The following is a 16100-nucleotide window of genomic DNA, read 5'->3' as shown; positions in this document are numbered from 1 at the left end:
GTGGCGGAAACGTTTTCAGGGTGCTACCTGAGTCAGCGGTGCCAGGTGGGAGGCAGTAGTCTAAGGCAATAATAATGACAACCCGAACTAAGAATGGAATGAAGAAATACACATCTCTAGAGGACAGTAGGAAATGCACTTAGGAGATTTACTGGTCCTTTATTTACATCCAGCATTCGTTATAAGATTTACATATCCCTCAAATGTGATTTTACACAATAAAGCATCCAGGAATTTGATCACATCCTTAATACATTAAAAATTGTTCTAGAGTTCCCTTGGGTGAATGAAAAAGTCAGTATCATTTGACAACAGTTTTTTTTTTTACATGTGTATAAATGATATCAGCATTATATAAAGCATCTTAGTTTTCAGCTAATATGTTTTACTTTGATGGGGAGGGAATAAAGATTAATGTTTCCTATAAGGATATATCTTTTAAAAGTTTTCATTTTTAAGAGTAAAATCATTTGAACTATCATTTATCATGGTTGTGACTTTCAAAAGATTTTTGCTTGCTTTTTAGAGTATATATAAATCTACATTGTGGATTATTTCTCTGTTCCCACCTTATGTGGTTTGGCTATTAGTGTAAAACCAAGCTCGGTGGTATAAGTGGTTACCTTATATCCTCTCTTGATTTTTTCACTGGTTTGAATACTAGAGAGATTTCCATTAGCCTTAAGTATTTCAGGTTTACCAATTTCCCAGGTTGAAATCAGAGCTTTCAATAAATGTATCATTTCCCAATTTGATTGTTAGTTCACAGCACTAGTCTCTTGAGAGAGAATACAAGATTTAAATCATGTTGGTAGCATCGATATGGCCCAAGAGTATTTGTCATTTATCTGAACTTGACAGGATCTATATGTAGCTGGTATGGGCTACAATAGTCAGTCTTTTCTAAATCCTATTTCTGTCCTAGAATGTGGACCGTGCAGAACCCTAAAGACTGAAATAGAAAAGAGGTTTAACTTTAGCCAGTGGCGTTTGATGATTAGAAAAGGGCTTGGGCACTCCAGAATATCACACACATTTCACTTTCAGAGATCTACATGGTAATTGGATGCACATTGAAAGGTGTTTATAGTTAGTTTTGATAAAATACACAGTTGTCTGAACTTTTGCCCAGAACCAGAAACCAAATAGGATGTAAGCCTTCGTTTGGAGCGTTCATTTATGCATTTCTGAATTTGAACATTCCCCTGTACTAATGGAACATTAAAAACTTGTGGTTAACTCAGGATGAAAATTTGGAGTGGCTACTGCTTGAATAAAATGATTTTCTTATGTTTTCATACAATCACTTAATGAGCTGTATCCCATGAGGTCATATTGGAGACCCACAACAGTTAAACCTAAATAGCCAATTGAAGCCTGTCTTTTTAACGAGAACATTATTTTTTAAAGCTCTTGTGTTCTCCCCTCGCTCTCCTGCCCACCCCTAACTTGTTAGGGTAGGACATTTGGCTCTATGTTTAAAACCAGAAATGGAAAGTTGTTTTGGTTTTCCTTAATAAAACCTACACAAATTTGATTTTTAACATATAGAAGAGAGTTTTCCATTCAGCCCTTTTTTCCATTTAAGGAAGGCAGCAGAGCTGGCTCTACAGAAGTCTATAATTAAAAACAAAGATTCTCTAGTTTCTCCCTTGCTCACATAAAGGTTGTGCTTCTTCCTTATTGCATTTATTTATTTATTTATTTTTTGGTGAATTGCGCTTGGTAGAATATGATACAATTAGCAGCCCTGGCATAAAGTTGAATATATATATATATATATATATATATATATATATATATATATATAATGCTGGGCACCTGTTAGTGTATAGAATTATGACTGTTTTGAACATCAAAGTTTCTGTTGTTTTCCTTTATCTGCAGAGGCAGGTTTTAATGAGGAGTATCTATGATTTAGTCGAAAACACTGGATTTGAATTCAGGAAAAATTGCTAGCTGCTGCTTCTGGCTTACTTTCATAAGTTTGAATTCTTTTCATACACTACTTCATTTAATCAATTTAATCATCCACAAATATCCTCTGTGGCACTTCATATTCCCATATTCACAGGTAAGAAAGTTGAGACGTAGTGGAGTTAGGTAATCTGCTATAGATCCCAGAGTCTGCAGGAGGAGGGATTGGCCCAACAGAGGGGACATGTGATTGCATGACAAAGTTCATGCTCTTTGATACCACACAGTTGTTATCAGAATGGGAAGTTCCTAATGACACTGGCCAGTCCTACGCACTTGGTTAATTGGTTTAATTTTCCTGATCTCTCTATTAGGTATATGCAAACTGGCAACAATACTCTTTTTCACAAGAGGTTATGTATCGTAAATGACATACGTGAAAGTACTTAGCAGCATGTTTTCTAACACATGCAGGAAGTCAGGAAATATTTGTCTAATACCAAGAAATGACTGACTTGCAAATATAAAAGTTTGCTAAAGGAAGACAATGACTTTTACTGAACCGCCTAGATGACTAATGGTGAGACAATAAGTAAATGTACATTTTGACCAGAGAATCTACGAAATAAGAAGAATGTATATTTTCTTTCATTTTGGCTTCCAAAAATATTGATATGCCCTGCAGTGACAGGAAAAAAAAGAAACAACTGGTTTCACAGTATTCATTGACTTACTGAATTAGAAGGTGTCTTTCAACATGTAAAAATGGATAGTTTTGAAAATGTATTAGTAGCTCAGAAATTCAACAACCAGACACTATTATATTCTGAAGAACAAAATTAGAAATCCCCATTAATAGACTCTTTGCAGACTGGAGAATATATAAAAATACACAGAGTAGAAGTTCATCATGTATTTATGATGTTTTTCTTTACTGTACATTTTAGCTCTCTCTTTGAAAGCTGCAAATATGAACACAGGTTATAATAGTTCTTAGAAGAAGAGGGGGAGCAGGAGAAAAAGAGGAAGAAAAATGGTAGCTGCAAAATACTATACCATTGCAGAAGTAGATCATCTTAATGACCAAGTGAGGAAAATAAAGTCCAATAATAGATGATTATACAAAGAAATTAAAGCATCTAAAACATAAATCTAGAAAATGCTATTCATACAAAAAGGATGAGTTTTTAAGAATAAATTTTATATCACATTAGTGGAGGAAGGAAGCCTGTATGTATATGTGGGTGTGTGTGCATATATGCATGTGTGCATGGTTTGTATATATTAATTCTCATGAACTTTTAATAATAGAAACACATTTCTAAAAAAATGTATTGCTGTTCTCATCTATTGCTCCTATTTGCTATTCTGCCTTGATAAGTTTTACTTGGCTTTCTTCCATTTTACTTGGTTTAATATTGGAATTATTACAGATGTTCTTAATATCAGGGGCTATCACTAGATCTCTCATATTCCTGGCATTATTTAGCTTTAAAATACATTACATTAATTTTGTAGTGATTTAAAATAAATACCCTCTTTTTTATTAGTGTTTAAATGTGCAGTCTAAAAGTTAAGATATTTAAAAATATAAGCCATTTCACACTACCCTGTCAGTCCCTCCTAAAACTAGCTTTTAGCTCATATGATAGGAAGCAAATCATTGATTACTGCTGTAAAAATAATTACTTGGCAGAAATTGAGTCCCCCTACAAGAGCATATGAGCTTAGTCATAGTAACCTTCCATTAGGAATGTGGCAGCCACAGACTGAGGCTGGCTGGGGTGGTGGGGGATGGCAGAAGGTGTCATAATTTGGCATCTAGCTCAGCAAAAGAAGAGGATGATTCTTCACAGTATGCAAGTCGTAAAACTCAGCCTGGACAGTGGAGACAGGAGGAAGAGGCAAGTTCTCATCAAGCAGGGAGAGAGGACCCACGTTCAGACTGCCACACTCAACCCACTTTCATCCTGCATCTACGTCGTAAGTGACACTGTGTCCACAGATGTTAATTATTGCCTTCTGTGTGCTAGAGGACTCCTGGTAAGCAGTCGATCAAATACGTGCAGTTGCCAAGATAACTGTGAATTTTAAAGTGATCTTTCAAACAGACGCAGATCTAGATTTTGTAAGGTCTGAAACTTATACAATTCCGGGAACACTTTTTGGAAAATAAGATTTTATTTATTTATTATTTTTGTTTGTGTGTGGCGAAGCATATTTATTTATTTATTTTTGGTTTTAATTTATCAATATACAATGTAGTTGATTTTCATGTCCCTTTACCAATTCCTCTAAAAACTACAAGTGCAAAATAGATGTGAATATTAATGTTAGTTAAAATGAGAAAGAAGCTACAAATTATACATTGTGTCATAATATTACAAAAATACAAAAAAAAACCCTTTTTAACAAAAACATACTTTTTTCCTCTTACATTTTTGGCTACCTAGTCTTTGATCGCCTGTTTGTAATACACTGTGGGTTATTTAAATATTTTCTACAAAGAGAATAAAAAGATAATTCAGTCATTCATCTGGTATGGTAAATTGATTTTTCTGATAGGTTATAAAATTTGTTTAAGAATCATAACTTATTGTTGACATCTTGTAATTTTTAGAAATTTTGTCAAATTGTGTACATCATCTATCAGATTTTTTTCATATGAAGGCCATGATATACAGAACAATACTAGCTTCTGTGGATACAAATATTATTTCTCCTCTATTACTAACATTCTCCCGTTGCTGTGCACTGTAGGGCACATTTATATCTCCATACGACCTCTAGCTCTGCACTTTTTGACCACCATGACCCAATGTGTTGGCACAGTGAGTGGTAGACACGTTCTTGGAGCCAGTACCATGCCCTGGAATGTAGAAACATGTAAATATACACAAAAGTCACTGCGAACTACACAAATATATCCAATAGTAAACTAGAACTAAATATATATTCATCTCAAATCCCCCTCCCACATTTTTAGCCAGATCCTAAAATTGCACTGGTCACTGCAATGCCACACGTCAGAAGAACGGAGTCTGTGATGGAAATAAAATAGAAGTGGAGAGAGATCATTGTCATAAGCAAGTGCAGTGAAAATAATTTATTTCTGAAAATTTTACCAATGCATTTGACCACGTAAACAGATCCTTGGGTTCTTGGAAGCCCCGTGTAATCAAGAAGACCTAGACCCAAGCTTCTTTAGCTTCACGCTCAATCTAGCTCTGGCAAAGTCAACAACATTAAACAACCGTGAGGAAGTGAACAGAACATAGTCACAAAAATAAGGCTGGAGAAATACTCAGGGATAAATTCATAAGGAGACCTGTGCTATTATAGGCAATCAAACTTTTATTCTGATGGCATTGGGTAACAACTGCATGGTGTTATTTGGGGAGGTGACACCATCAGAAAAGACGTGTTGTGGAATCACTTACGAGATGGACAGGCAAATATAAGTAGGCATCCTGCTTTGGGAGGAGAAGATGAGAAACTTGCTAAAATGGTGAGTTTAGTTTTAGAAGTGCTGAGCTTCAATTCTTTATAGAAAACCCCGTATGGATGTTTGACAGGCAATTAAAAAATTCAACTTAAAATCTTAGTTGAGAAATAGACATGGGAGTTATCCTGTCGCTGAAAATGGAATCTTTTTTTTGGGGGGGGGGGCGTGTAGAATGCATAATGAATTCTGACACTAAGCTAATTGACATGTGTGTTATTTGGAGGAATAAAAACGAAATAATCTAAATTATTTTAAATGATTTCTGTTGGCATTGTATGCCAACTGGCAAGCCCCATCACTGCAACAAAGTAGCGCTGTGACTTTGAGAAAATTACGTGACTCCTCTGGGTTTAATGGGAAGTTTGAGACATTATGGGACCATCAACCCATCGTATCTCCTTCAGGGTGACATATGAGGGTCTTCAGAAAGTTCGTGGAAAGATTTATATCATCTTTTAATTCTATTTTTTTCACAAACTGTTTGAAGTACCCTCATATGAGAGGGTGCCTGGATACTGTCTCAAATATACCTCATTGTATACCATATGAAACAAAATAATCATTTAAAAAAACCAAAAAAACAATTCTAAAAAATGGGTACTCGTTACCAGTCCATTGAGAACTCCTGCCACATTCTATCTGAAAAACAGGAAATGGAGTCTTGAGAGTGAAAGAAATCCCCAAAAACACAGGGTGCAGAAAAGAGAGAACAAAGGTCAGAACCTAGAAGTATACCGACATCTGAAAGATGAGTGAGACAGAAACAGGCAGGTGTCATCCCAAACACATCATTCCAGTCCTCTCAGTTTTAGTCTATGTCCGAAAGAGACATTTGTTTGTAATTATTAGGGGAAAACAGCTCCCCTCAATCTGTTTTCCCTCTCCCAAACACACACACACACACACACACACACACACACACACACACACACACACACACACACACACACACACACACACACACACACACACACACACACACTTCACATTCAAAAGGAAATGAAATATGTGGCTTGAGGCTATTTGTGACTACAATTATTTCAGTGGATCTTTTAGGTGTCTGTAAGAAAGGAATTGGCTCCAACTTCTGACATGATTACAGTCCAAATAGCAGGATGAAAAACTTGGAAGAATTAGCGAGGAATATGTATAGTGTGAAGGATTACCATTTGGAGGTGGGTCAGTCTCAAGGACTAGGCTCCTGCACCTGAGGACTTGGATGTACCTGTAGGAAACATAAATCCTGGCTAGCACCTGTTAATGGATAGAGCCTTAGTAGCAAGTGATCACTGTGCTACCCTACCTGTGGTCTGCAGGTGGAAATTGCTCACACCTCTTATTTCCCCCTAGTTCTGGACTGTATTTCCTTGACCTCAGGAAGAGCCAGAGCCTCTAACTTCCCTTTCCCACTCTCATCAGTCTTCCTCCTCTTTAAATCGATTCTCTGGAGACATGGTGATGGGGGGTGGGGGCGGGGAGGGGTGCAGAGGAACGGGTAAAGAGGCATGAAAATCTACTACATTGTATCTTGAGAAGTAAAATAAATAAATAAAAATAACAAATAATAAAATAAAAAAATGCTTACAGATTAGTATTTGAAGTAAGGTTGCCAGGCCAAAAAAATAAATAAATAAAAGAAAATAAATTGATTCTCTGGGGAGACTCTAGAGTAAAGTGATTTTTTTAAAAGAAGTTTACCTTCTAAACTATATCAGTACCTTCTCATCAAGTCTATGGAAAAAGCCACGGGCTTCTCCCCAGCTCTCTCAGCTCATTTCTTACCAATTTCTGCCTCAGCTTTTATCCTCCAGAAAGACATTCTTTTTCTTTTTATACACAGTATGCAATTTCTTAGGTCTGTGCTTTTGATTTCTCTGGCGTTTCTGCCTGGAGTGCCTTTCTGCTTTCATCTGGTTCATTCCTACACATTTTTCAAACAGCTCAGGAGGCAGATCCTGCAAGAAGCTGTTCTTTTTTTTTTTTTTTTTTTTTTTATTTTGTCGATGCACATTGTGGTTGATTATTGTTGCCCCATCACCGAAACCTCCCTCCCTCCTCCCTCTCCTCCCTCCCCCCCAACAATGTCCTTTCTGTTTGCTTGTCGTATCAACAAGAAGCTGTTCTTCAGCTCCTCTTTTCACTTCCTTTGTCTTTCCTAATGTTTTTCTAATAATGTGTCCACGTCTTCACATTCTACTCACTCTATTTTAAATAAGTAATATTTTAATTGAAACATAATTGATTATACTTATTTGTGGAGCACAGAGTTGGCTATCGGTATTTGTGTACTATACATGATGATCAAATAAGGCGAATTAGTATATTTATCATTGCAAAACGTAATCATTCTTTGTGTCCATTAACCAAATTCTTCCTATTCCCTTTCCACCCCCGTTCCCCACCTCTAGTATCCACAGTTCTGTTCTCTTCTGAAAATTCAAAGTATTGTGGTGATTGTTGTTTTTCCCTTTCTTTCTTTCTTTCTTTCTTTCTTTCTTTCTTTCTTTCTTTCTTTCTTTCTTTCTTTCTTTCTTTCTTTCTTTCTTTCTTCCTTCCTTCCTTCCTTCCTTCCTTCCTTCCTTCCTTCCTTCCTTCCTTCCTTCCTTCCTTCCTTCCTTCCTTCCTTCCTTCCTTCCTTCCTTCCTTCCTTCCTTCCTTCCTTCCTTCCTTCCTTCCTTCCTTTTCTCTCTCTCTCTCTCTCTCTCTCTCTCAGCTCCCACTTATGAGTAAGGACATGCAGAATTTTTCCTTCAGTGTCTGCCTTATGTGTCTTAACATAATTTGCTCCAAGCTAGTTGATGTTGCTGTGAATGGCAGAATTGCATTCTTTTTTATGGCTGAGTAGTATTCCATTGTATATGTGTACCACAGTCTAAAGAAACCAGTTGTCCGTCAATGGACATTTATGTGGATTCCACGTCTTGGCTATTGTAAATAGAGCTGCAATAACCATGGGAGTGCATTTATCCCTTCAACATGATGATTTCCATTCCTTTGGGTGTATACCCAGTACTGGGATTGCTGGATCACATGGCAGTTCTATCTGTAGTTGTTTGAGAAAACTGTTTTCCATAATGGCTGCACTAATTCACAGTCCCATCAACAGTGTAATAATTTTTTTGAATCTTTGTCTTCCTTAATCAATTTGTTTGTTTTTTTTAAATTTTATTTTGTCGATATACATTGTGGCTGATTATTGTTGCCCATCACCAAAACCTCCCTCCCTCCTCCCTGCCCCCCTCCCCCCCAACAATGTTCTTTCTGTTTGCTTGTCGTATCAACTTCAAGTAATTGTGGTTGTTATATCTTCTTACCCCCCCCCCGGTTTTTTTTTTTTTTTTGTGTGTGTGTGTGTGTGTGTGTGTGAATTATATATTAATTTTTAGCTCCCACCAGTAAGTGAGAAGATGTGGTATTTCTCTTTCTGTGCCTGACTTGTTTCACTTAATATAATTTTCTCAAGGTCCATCCATGTTGTTGCAAATGGCAGTATTTCATTCGTTTTTATAGCTGAGTAGTATTCCATTGTGTAGATGTACCACATTTTCCGTATCCACTCATCTGATGATGGACATTTGGGCTGGTTCCAACTCTTGGCTATTGTAAAGAGTGCTGCGATGAACATTGGGGAACAGGTATACCTTCGACTTGATGACTTCCATTCCTCTGGGTATATTCCCAACAGTGGGATAGCTGGGTCATAAATTTGGTTTTTTCAAAAGCAAAGACTGATGTATAATTCATTGTTTTTTATTCCACATTGGTGGATATGCTATTATATTGCACATAGTAGACACTTAATAGGTATTTGTTTTATGAACCAATGAATCATTATAAATAATGATGTATTCACTGAAAATGTATAATGCTTCTATTCACACTTATTATTTAATTACAATGTGTCAGCATTCACAGAACAATGATAGACATGATTAATTACTTTCCCCTATTTGAAATTGAATATGACGTTTCCTAAACAGAAGCTATTTTGAGGGGACATCATAAACTACATATTTCATCAGCTATCATCAATTGCATCAACTATCTTTATTATTAGAACTCAGATATTCTCTGCCTACATGCTTGAGTTTATCCACCAGCATAAAATATAGCATTGAGCTTTACAAAGTCACTCCCATTTCAATAAGTGTAGGCTCATCTCCTGAGAACCCTACAGGAGAACTTCATGTCATTGCATTATCAATTCTAAGTAGACAACAAATACATATGGGACTGTCTTCACACCACTTTTGGGAACAGTCTAAACAGAGTGAAGAAAGAAAACTCCATCCTGACATCTGAATAAAGCGTATTTAGTGGAATAAAATGTATTCCACACTCTTCATATCTGAACATTTGATACTTTCAGCATTTCAATGGAGTCAAAGCAAAGTAAGTGTGAATTCTTTTTACCAAGACCGTATTGTGTGATGAGAGTGTCCCATCAGAAAACAGAGGTTCTCAATGTGGCGGGATTTGGGAGAGCCATTTTACCTCTAAGGAAAAACTCTGAGTAAAGAACACAGTCGTGCCGAGCCTGTTAAACTGATGAAAGATGGGAGAGTTCACTGGTCAGTTATACCATTTATGAACATGATATGCTGACAACTGAAATAGAAGACTACACAAGAAAAGGTGGTGTGTATGATTTCCCCCACTTGAAGAGAGACTAATTCCATATAGTAAGGAGATACATGCTTCCTACTAAATAAGAGGGGTATTGAGAGCTGCTGTCTTCTCCTCAAAGTGAAAATGACCATCTAAAGTAGACTTGAAATGAGTTCCTTGAAGGGGGCAGTTGTTTAGATTTATGTGAGAAATAAAAGAGCCAGTGTTTTAGCAGAGTATTCTTCAGTGATTTAATTTTCCAAGAGAAAGTTCAGTGTGTATGTTCCTGACTTCTTTTGTTGTTTTGTGCTGTGTAATTATGCCTGAATATTGAATCTAATGAGTTTTTTAAAGTAAATTGGAAAAGAAATGAAAGAAAACTAATCCTTTATATTTTCATAAAACACTCATTTACTCAAATGATTGTATTTTATAACCAAAGCATTCGAAATTGTACAGAATCTGGAAAACCATTGCTTCACATCTCATGTCATCATTATGAATATTTTAGAAAAATTTATTTTATCTTAGCAAAAGGTTATTTTATGGTGTTCAGAACTTTACGATCCTGTTGGACAGATATAATTTACATGGGGAATGCATCCAACTTAAGAAGTTGGTGTTCAAATCATAACTTAAAGGAACTGAAATTCAGATATCTCATTTTCCTTAGCTTTTAGTACTTAGGTCATGATATACTAGGGTACTGCAAAAAGTTCATGGAAAAATTTGTATTATCTTTTAACTCTATTTTTCCATGATCTTTTTGAAATACTCTCGTACAGCGCAGTGGAAAGACGCAGAACACAACAAGGTTCCTTCAGCAAGTTCTTTATCCTCTCTGTATCTTCCCATTACATCTGCTAAGTATTGTTAATAACTGTTTCCCTCCATCCCCATTATTATATTATTATTATTGTTATTAGGAGGATCATATAATTATAAGTATTTGGTGCCAAAAAAATGTGTCTTATTTTCTACTGAAAAATTGTAGGCACATTCCATCCAAGAAAATTTAGAACAGAAATGCAAATGTGTTAAAGTGAGCATAACATTTCAATATGTCTAATCAACCTAAGGTCATTTTAAGGAGATACTCATGATTCTTAAATCAGGCTATTTTAAATAACTTCGTATTAATGTTTCTATGGCTCTTATTTAATTTGTCGTCCTAACTTTATAAAGCTTAGCGTAGCAACATAGTTTGGAATCATTGACAAATGTTTATTTTAAGTTGATCCCAGTTTGGTTTTTTAAATGTCTCAATAAAGAAACTTAACATTTTATTAGCTGAGATGTAAGCAACCGGGCAAAGCCATTGTTTCATAAAAATAAAAAGATACTCTTTACCTGCAGATATTGGGTTTCCAAAATATGTATTGTGAGACCTGGAGAAATTTATGTTAAACTTCATAATTAGTACACACATGTTATTCTCCAAGAATGTTTGTGATTACAAAAACAACTGAAGTCGAGACCAAAATCATGCCATTTGTTCATTTAAACTGTAGGGATTCAATTTCTCTTTTCGTGTATAATTTGGATATTTTAAGTTCTTCTCCCTTCTTGACATAGCAATAAGCTATGAGGCAGAAAAACATAATTCTACCATTGATTGGGTTCCGTTGTGTTGTATCACAGCTTTTACACACAAACTGAACTCAGGTATTCTACTTTCTTGGTGTATAACCACTGCTAAGATTGCTCTGTAATACATGCTAGACAGTCAATACTTAGAATGATTGACATTTTAAAAATATTTTTAAGGACACCAAAATTGGCATTTGGGAAACATTTTGCAATGTCTCTTGAGATGTACAGATGCAAATACTATGGACTTTATTAAACATTAAGTGGCTATGACAAATATCTACTGAACATAATTGAGCACATTTATATTCCTTTGCTAGTGGCCTCAAAATTTTTTAAAATAATTATTTTAGTATTACATTTAATGAGTCAAAATAGTATATATTTCACTATTTACACTCCACCCAGAATAATGCTTAAGTTGTCTGACAGATATGCACAACTCAGTATTGTTTTGTCAAACATAACTTCATTTAACATAAATGTCAGACTAATTTTAAACAGAAGCATCTTCATACATTTTAATTTTAAAAATGTTATTATACTTCAGAAAGCTCTTTCTAGACTCCAATACTCTTCAAATAAAATTTTTATGGGAGTAGGGGAAGGTGGAGGAATCTATGCACCTTGTGTTGTTTAACCCTATAAGGTAAACTTCCTTTCCCCTCCCCCTTTTAATAATAAATCCAAACAGACCCCTGTTTTCTCTTATTATAATGTGGAACTTAAACAAAAAATTTCTTTCTATTTTATACATATTATCACTCAACCCTAATTCAAAAGTATTATTAATGTTAAAAATTTGACTTAAACTGCAGGAGTTCAAAAAATCTACTGTCATGTCTATTGGTAAATGTGTTTTCAGGTTTTGGTGGTGTAAACACTTTGTAGAACAGAACAGTAGTAGAAAATCTGGGTAGCATGAACAACCAAATAAACATTAAAGTGGTGCTGCCATAGGCAGAGTCAGTAATTTTGGGGGAATTCATAATACCTTACATAGAAAGAGACAGAGAGAGAGAATCTGGCTATGTGTAGCACATGGTGGTATCCTTTCTGTAAAACTGCCTACCAAAGAGAAATATTAATTATTATTAGTTTTTGTATTTCATATTCAAAAGGCATTTTATTATTGCTGTTTGTTTGTTTTTACCAAATTTTTTTATTTGTAATAATTTTAGATTTATAGAAAAGTTACATAGTGCAGAGAGTTCCCAAACACCTTTTACCCAGTTTCAGTTTTCTGTCATGTTATTATTTCATATTGCTCTCACATGTTTATCAATACTAAGAAACCAACAGTGGTACATTGCTATTAACTAAACCTCAAACCTGATTCAAATTTCTACCACTGTTTCCGTTAATATCTTTTTCTGTTCTGGGATCCAATTCAGGATACCACATCACATTTAGTTGTCATGCCTCCTTAATTTCCTTTGGTCTATGACAGTTTCTCAGTCTTTTTGTTTTCCATGATCTTGACTTTCTTGAGGAGTACTGATTGTGAATTTTGTAGAATGTCCATGAACTTTTTAACCCATTTAAAAACTAAAGTTCAAGAAAGTAACTACAGATATATATACACACACACATACATATGCATACATACATACATACATACATACATACATACATGCATCAATGTTTGAGATATTTATGCAAAATGAATCTAATTTACTAAAACTAGATGAAAGTGCTCAGGCCAGTTTTGCACCCTTTTGAAGGAGAATTATTGGCAATGATAAATGCACCACAGGCTGAGGTGATTTTAGAAGGTATCTGTAGCCAAAGCACTGGGTAGCTTAATGAAGGTTTGGATAAGTTTTGACATACAAATTCCCGGCTTCTATAATTTGAACCTAAGCTAGGAACTCCTGGACCTTTTCTAGTGGTCCAGAGTTGTAGATTTTCCATTATCTTGACTCTTAAAGTATTGAATGCAAATTTAAAAGTATAATGAACACAGCTGAAAATTGAAAGTGCACAACTTAAGACTGCATTGCTTGCAAAACTTCAGACATCTATGCCTGCCAAGAAAAGAAGTTGAAGCATTACACTTCTCTTTCTAAGGAGAAGGGAAGCCAATACCTATAAGACATATGTCTTTATTTACTCAAACGTAAATCAAATGCTCCAGGAACTTGTGCAAGTAAATCGGATTCCATTTGTATGTTTTTCCTGACACATAAATCTGGCTGCATGCAGAATGGCATGAATAATGCAGGAACTGAGCTCCCAGAGTGAATAATCTTTCACTGAAAACCTGGGACTGATGACTTACCTTACAGAAGTGGACTTGGCCACATGGAGACAAATGTAAGAAAACACATAAGCAGTCTATGGGTATCTATTTTTCTCCTACTGAATTTCGATATTCTACTACACATGAACGTAAGGTATGCCAGTGACCAGTTTCCTCATTTAATCATTAAATTATAAATGATAATAATAATACATTTTATTCACTGTTATTATTATAACTGATTCTTTTATGTTGGGCACACTATTCACAGCAATCCAGTGAGATGGATACTATTATTATTATCCTAAGATGAAGACAAGAAGGGATTGGGAATTTTCATAACTTTATCCCAGATCATACACCTGGTCAAGGACAGATTCAAATCGAGTCTGTCTGACTCCAGAAGCATAAACATTAGTAAACACTATTCCTATTTTTAACTCAGGATAGCCTTTGATGGCTTGTAGTAGTAAGAAAAAATGAGCTGAGAAAGAATAAATAAAGTAAAACAGGTTATCACAAAACCCTGTACATAAAGAGAACAAATCATACGCTCAGATGACAAACCTAATTTTAAAGCACACAATAGGATCATTATCTCAGCAGCACAAAAAGCACATCTACATAAACCAATATTCAGATCACATTTTTCAATGACTTGTCTGAACAGTTCAGTAGAAAAAAAAAAAAAAATCTTGACTTAAAACCATACCTGAAGTTATAAAGACCTTCAATCATCTATTAAGAATCCATTCACTGCTTAGCTCAGAGCCAGGCAAATAGTAGGTCCTCAATAGGCTCTGTTGAAGGCTGGCATTTATATATACAGTCAAAAATAGTTTAGGGGCATTTAAAATATGTCCTGTACTCCTAGAGATTGCTTGAGATTCAAGATTAAGACACATGGTCTCAAGCTTATGGAGTTTGGCAAGGAAGCCAGACATCCAACAGATAATTGTATAATTAATGACTAATTGCAGTCAAAATAGGTACTAAAACTGAGATGTATAAGAATCTAGAATATGAGTGTAACATGTTTATTATTCTCAAGGGACTTACACTACAACAGAGATAAGAAATTTCAGTGAATACATACAATACAATTTAGAACACAAAAAGATACAATTGAGGATTTTGAAAATTCAGGGGAGGTTGATTCTATTCATTAATTTAACAGTCCTTATATTGGTATAAAAAATCAGGTAAAAATTCATCAAACAGCTCCCAAGGATGGGAGGATTTCAAACAAAATTGATATCTTTTTCTATCTCTGGGCTGAACATTAATTGAAAATATGTGTTTTGTCTTATTCATCCTTGTTTTTCTTTAAATTGTCATTGTCCCAAGCACATAGTAGGCGCTCAGGGCATGTCTGGTAAATTGTTGACATGGTCTAAATTTGGAAACATTTCAATACAAATTATGTTATGGGTTAAGCCTTGAGATGTAAAGAACGGAAAAATGCAATGGTGGCATAGTCTTCATGTTTTACAAAGTTCCTTTGAAAATATCTAAGAAAGTTCATTCAGTCAGTGAGTATTTGTAGTTTGTATACATGGCTGAATATTTTTCAGATTTCTTAGAATCTTTATTGTTTGGTACATGTGGCCCTTTTTCAAGACATTCCATCATTACTACTTTCAGGGTACAATTACTAAACCACAAACTCGAAGATAGGGAAAAAAATCAACTCTCAGTTTCTGAGCTTAAAGATAAAATCATATCTTTGAATACATAGCATCCCCAATAGACTAAGAGAACTTTGCATGAGTGCCAAATAAATAAAATTAAAATAAAACAAAGAATGTAGTTCCTTGATTTTGATAAATATATTTGATCAGTTGATTTAAAAGAATATGAAATCAGCTTAAACAGAGAGTTACCATATTACTTAGCAATTCTACTCCTAGGTACACATCCAAGAGAATTGAAGACATATGCTAACACAAAAACATTGTACAGAAATGTCCATAGTGGCATTACTCATATAGTAGCCAAGAAGTGGAAGAAAAAAACAAAAATCCATCAACTAATTAATATATAAATACAATGGAATATTTTCCAGTCATTAAAGAAAAAAAAAATGAAGTAATGATATAATATGATTTAGCATTGAAATATTAGGCTAAGTGACAGAAGCCAGTCACAAAAGACACTTGTGTGATTCCATTTATATAAGATATCTAAAACAGGAAGACAATCTTATTGAAACAGAAAGTTTAGTGGTAACCTTGGGCT

The sequence above is a fragment of the Cynocephalus volans genome, chromosome 16, assembly GCF_027409185.1.
Source record: "Cynocephalus volans isolate mCynVol1 chromosome 16, mCynVol1.pri, whole genome shotgun sequence".
NCBI lineage: Eukaryota > Metazoa > Chordata > Mammalia > Dermoptera > Cynocephalidae > Cynocephalus > Cynocephalus volans.
This window is presented reverse-complemented; position numbering follows the sequence as displayed.